The 5,829-nt window shown below is 39.7% G+C and overlaps 1 protein-coding gene across 1 annotated transcript in view; it reads right to left on the reverse strand.

Moving 5' to 3' along the window:
• The window catches only part of SLC11A2 (solute carrier family 11 member 2), a 68,642-nt gene that overhangs the window by 61,085 nt on the left and 1,728 nt on the right, over window positions 1–5,829 (reverse strand). The gene's annotated exons all lie outside the window — the stretch shown is intronic.

Genomic DNA, 5,829 nt, shown 5'->3' on the forward strand with positions numbered 1-5,829 from the left:
GAGTACAGCATAGGGAATAGAGTCAATGGAATTGTAATAGATATATATGATGTCAGAGGAGCAATAGATTGGGGGAGGGGTGAAATGTCTAACTATTGCATTGTTTTGTACACCTGAAACTAAAAACAAAAAAAAGGCAAAGTAAGGAGTAGCAAGAGCCAGGGATAAGAGATAAAGACTATTTCAGAGGGGATCATTAGGGAAGGCCTCTGTCGTGTGGGCCGGCTCTGCTCCCGCTCCCCACATAAGAACACAGGATATGGTGAGGCCAAAAAGGAACACCCACGGAGCCATAGGTAGGGGAGTCATACCACTATGTTCTCACTGGAGGCGGGGTTCACACGACGTGCGACCTGCTGTCCACTTTGCTGCCAACCAACAGAATCCTCGATTCCCCAACGTAGCCATGGCAGTTATATTAGTGGCCAATGGCTCAATGGTTACAGCTGATGGCCAACTAGCCACAGCTGACGGCCATCTACTACCCGAGCCAGCACCTTTCCACATGAGGTCGAGAGCCTGGAAACTGCTCTCTGGGGCTCTGTCCCCACAACCTCTCTTGGTGACTCTGAAGCATAAATCTGACCGAAGTGAGAGGGCAAGTCACGTGAATAGTATCTGGGAAGAACTTACAGGCAGAGGGAAAAGCAAGTGCAAAAACTCTGAGACAGGTCCAATAACATATATATTTGCATGTGTATGTGAATCCTTTATTTTCCTATATTAAAACATGACAATGATATTATGACAGTAATAGCAAATTGCAAAATCCTTGAAGTCTTTCTAATATTGATTCAGCTTGGTAAGACATTTCTGAATCTTGCTGAATGTGCAAATGTGCCTGGAAGCTCAGTAAATGGTGCCGGTTGAATCATGAGCCACGCACCAACCACAGTGAATATCAAGACTTATGGTAGAGATCCTGGGTGACCCTGCCAAAGCTGGGTGGGGAAACTTTCTCTTCAGGAGTTTCCTTACCTCTGTCCTTTTGCTCTAATTGCTGTGGACGTGCCAGGCAGCACAAAGCGGCTCCTTAGGGTGGTTCCTGCTGATGCTGGGTAAAGGTCCCCTTGTGCAGAGCCAAAGACTAACATAAATTAAAAACTCCTCTGATCTTAAGCCTTAGCAAGGGTTATGTTGCCTGAAAGAGGAAAGCTTGGGGTGTGGCATGTATATTGAGGGTGGAAAGGAGCGGGAAAATCAGAAGGCAGGCGACCCGCCCTCCCTAATTGATCCATGCCATTTCCCTGAACTTGGAACCCCTATAACCAATCCCTGTTAGGCCCTGCTCTGCACCCAGTGATGTCCTTGTCTTTGAATTGCACTGACTTCTTATGTGTTTGATGTTAATGCTTTACCGTCCACAGTAGCTAGATTGGTCTACCATTTTTTTAATTGTCATATGGATATGTGCTTTGCTTATCTGTTTATATTAATTTTCATAGAATGTTAATTCTTACATCATGTTCATGAATAATACATTCTAATGTATTATTAATGTATTATCTAGTTCAGTGTCTACCTTGATTGCTCATTGCAGGCAGGCACTGATAAAAGCTTTTTGATGATAATTATTACTACATTAGAAATCAAATGATTAATTAGAAATCAAAAGCTATTTCTTGTCATTTGGAATACCGCTCCTTTGAAAATGCAAACCTGTCTTATAGGTCTTCTCTCACAAATTGGTTTCAGCTGGACTCATCTGAAACTTTCAGTTTGATGGTGAGGATGGGTTCTAGTCTTAGATTCACTAACAACTTCTGTATAACTCTACTATATGCCTCAATCTTCACAATCTTCTAGAAGTTTCATAATCTTCTAGTGCAAGACAGAAAAAGCTCACAGGGCTTACAGGTAGGGCAGAGAGGTAAAATAGGAAAGTAGATGTGGAAGGGTTTTAAAAGGAGGACATAAGGATGCTGTCCGAAATCTACACCTCCTTCTTTCCAGGGCCAGCCCTCTGAGACACTTTTTCTCCCCCATGGATAACTCTTCTTCCTCAGGTTCTGAGTGTGAAGGGTGAGGAGGATGAAGAACCGCCCTTGCATATCATTTTCTGCAGAGATTCCTCTTAATGACCCCCTTTACCTCATGTTTGCCACTTGTTTCTTCTTTACAGGCTTTCAAAGACCTACTTTTCTAAGCCTGGGCCTTATTTATATTCCCATTCTGTTATTTCTAAGAAAAAGATCCAGCGGAAGGAGGTCAGATGCCTAGAATGCTCAAGATAATCAGTAGAGGGAGAAATGTGGTGAAGACTCAAATGGTTAAGTCCAGAAATTTAGAAGACAGAAGAGGAAGAGGCAAAAATAAACTCCAGGTGAATTAAAGACCTAAATTTATAAAACAAAACAAAAACTTCAAAATTATCTGAAAAAATATTATAGAATATCTTTATGATCTTAAGAATTTCTTAAATCAAATTATGCAAAAGCAGAAGTCATAATGAACAATTTTGATAAAATTGACTATAACAAATATTAAAAACCCCTACATAAAGGACATCGTAAACAAGGTTAAAATACAGTGACACACAGGTAAACAGGAAGTAGATACCTGCAAACATGTATCAGAAAAAAAATGGGTATCTACCATCTGTAAAGGACTCCTACAAACCAATAATACTAAGATAAACAACCCAATAGAAAATGGACAAAAGATATAAACAACCAGAAGAAATTCAAAAAACCAATAGTACATATAAAAATCGACTCTCTCTAGAAGAGAAAAATACAAAGTAAACTGACAATGAGATTTATTTCACATCTATTGGATTCGTAATGAAGTCTGACCATTTTAAGTGTGGGGGATGTCGACACAAGATACCTCCAAACCAGAGTTTATTTGAGCCAAACTAACCACCATTACCAGGAAGCAAAATCTCAAGTGCTCCAGAGAAGGACAGTTGGCGGTTTCTTTTGTGCATTTGGAATTAAGGAGGGACCTTAAGGAAGGTTACCTGGAGGTGAGAGAAAGCCAGGTATAGGATAGTTAACAAGATCATGTGCTCCCTTGAGGGTGTTTATGTTTGGGAGGGCACTTGAAAAGAGGATTACTTCTGGCATTTCAAAGGTGTGTTACCCTAGAAGCACAACAACAATGGAAAGGCTTAAAACCTTTTAATGAAATAGTAGAGCCTGGGGCATGACCAGGCGCAACGACCTGCCCAGTTAGGAATGTGTGAGCAGATCACCCTGTCAGGTTACTGTCAGTTAGATTTATTACAGTGCCCCTTTTCTTCCACAGTGAGGATGTGCTAGGACTTTAATATCCTGTAAAATTGACACAATTGCTTGGGAAAGCAACCTGATGGTATGCCCTCAAGTTGAAAAAAGCACATATCCTTTGATCCAGAAAGTCTACTGCTTTAGAGCAGTGTTTTTCAGTCCATTAGTGGGTCATGTCCAGTATTTTACAAACATGAAATAGAATACAAAATATATGAACTGGGTTTTGAAATAAAATGGATTTCTTACTATGAGTTATGGTTAAAAAAACAATCTGAAAACACTGCTTGTTTCATAAGAGAAACTTATAAATAAGAACAAGGAGACATCTTCGAGGATGCAGTGTTCGTAATAATGCAACATTGAAAGCAATGTAAATGTCTATCGGTAGCAAATTGATAAACAAATTGGAGTGTATTCATGTGACAGAATGCCACAAAGCAGGTAAAATGAGTGAACTTGCTCTATATCATCACATGGATGAATTCTGCAAAGTGGAGGGAAACAAAACAGAAAAGTGCCACATGAAACCACATTAAAAATGAAAACATTCATTTTTAAAATATTACAGAATACCATACAGGGCGGCCAGGTGGCTCAGTGGTTAGAGCGCAGTGCTCAAAACACTAAGGTCACCGGTTCAGTTCCCACATGGGCCAGTGAGCTGTACCCCCCCCACAAATAGATTGAAAACAACGGCTTCACATGGAGCTGATGGGTCCTGGAAAAACGCACTGTTCCCCAATATTCCCCAATTACAAAAAAAATACACTATTTATTGACATAGTTTTTTATATATTCAAAGTATTAAAAGTGGACAGATATAAAGAAAGGGGTTACCCAAAGGAAAAAAAGGGAATGGGACTTGGGAGAAAATAGGTATGACATTATTTATTGATTTGGGGTGGTAGATAGGTGAATGTTATAGTATTCTTTGTTCTTGTCATTTTAAAACATTTTTAGCACATAAGGAAAAAGAAATGCAATTAAGAAGTTGCAATCTTGCTCAGAATTCTGAAACAGTATCATAATACAAAACATTGGTTACTAAAATCTTTCATCCTGGATTTTTTTTTTCAGTGCCTTGGGAAGAATAACCTGCCCCAAACCAGTCTGTCAAACTCAATGAATTAAAATGCATCTAACGGTGGCAAATCACTGCAGTTATTATCTCTACTAGCAAGAGATATATCTATCTCTGAAGATTCTAGTCTTTCTTATCTTTGCACATGCTGTTCCTTTTTCCCAGAAGCCCTTCCTTGCAGTACTTGTCTGCCAGTCAGTCTCCAATTTATCCTCCGTGATCTAGTTCAAACCTGATTTCTCTTCATCTGGATGTACCACCACCAGAATTTATCAATTTACTACTCCTTCCATTAACTCTCACTATACTTTGGACATTTTTCTGTTACAACACCTATCACATGATAGCACAATTATTTTTGAATGTCAATCTTCTCTACTAAACCTCTGAGCTTTTTGAGGGAAAGGCCTGACCCTTATTTGCCTTTATTTTCCTGGAACCCAGCAGAATGGCTACAGAGCAGGCCCTCAAATGTTTGCCAAATGAACAGTAAATGCTGAGGACAAGCTAAATTTGGGGGAGCTCAAATCTGGTTCTCATTTATTGCACCACAAATCTGGGACCACTTAAAGATGGCCATCATTTTGGGGAAGTCTGGTGGTTCCTCACTATCTCTTGTCCAGGTCCTTATAAAATAACCTTATTGATGTCCTTAACCTCCAGTCTCTTTCCACTGGAATCCATCCTAACTCCAGACTGATTTTTACAAAACACCAACTTTATCTTGTCATTCCCTTGGGCAAAATGCATTATTATTTCTTACTACCTTTCAAATCAAATCCAAATCTCTAATCTTCACACCTGAAGCCCCCACGCAAATCTAATCTCCACATGAGACCCTCAAGGGTCCTGCCTCACTTTAATATTCCAAACAATCTCTCAATCATTTTATAATGTGAACTATGCTAGGCAGGGATGGAATCTTTATCTGTCTCACCTCTGATTTATCCCAAGCAATGAGAACAAAGCCTGGCCTGGGGGAGAGGTCCAATAATTGTGGAATTAATGAATAAAAGAACACAAAATATAAAGCAACTTCCTTTCTGAGAAATTACTTTGAGAGGAAAAATATTATCTTATCTTCAACTATATATTTATTCATTTAATACGTAATAGGTACCTCTTGTGCCTGGGGCCGTGCTAGGGATTATAAACACAGTGAGCTTAGAATCACATGGGGAAGTCATTAGAGGGATAACGCCACTGTTAATTAATGATCATTTTAAGTACTATGAAGGGTACGTACAGCTAGCTGCAAGATGAGTGACAGAGGAACCTAATGAAGTTAAGGGAGGATTAAATGAGTTGCTACACGTAAAACACTAAAAACAACGATGGCGCATAGTACCCGCTCGATAAATGTTCGTTATTATTACCATTTCAGCTAGAACCTGAAAGACAAGCTAGGAGGACGGGAAAGAGGGAAGAAACTCCAAGCAAAGAGCACTGTGTGCAAAAGCCCAGGGACAGGAAGTGGCTTGGCCTACAAGGAGAACCGAAAGGCCAGTATTTCTT

Source organism: Rhinolophus hipposideros (genome assembly GCF_964194185.1).
Source record: "Rhinolophus hipposideros genome assembly, chromosome: 9".
Lineage (NCBI taxonomy): Eukaryota > Metazoa > Chordata > Mammalia > Chiroptera > Rhinolophidae > Rhinolophus > Rhinolophus hipposideros.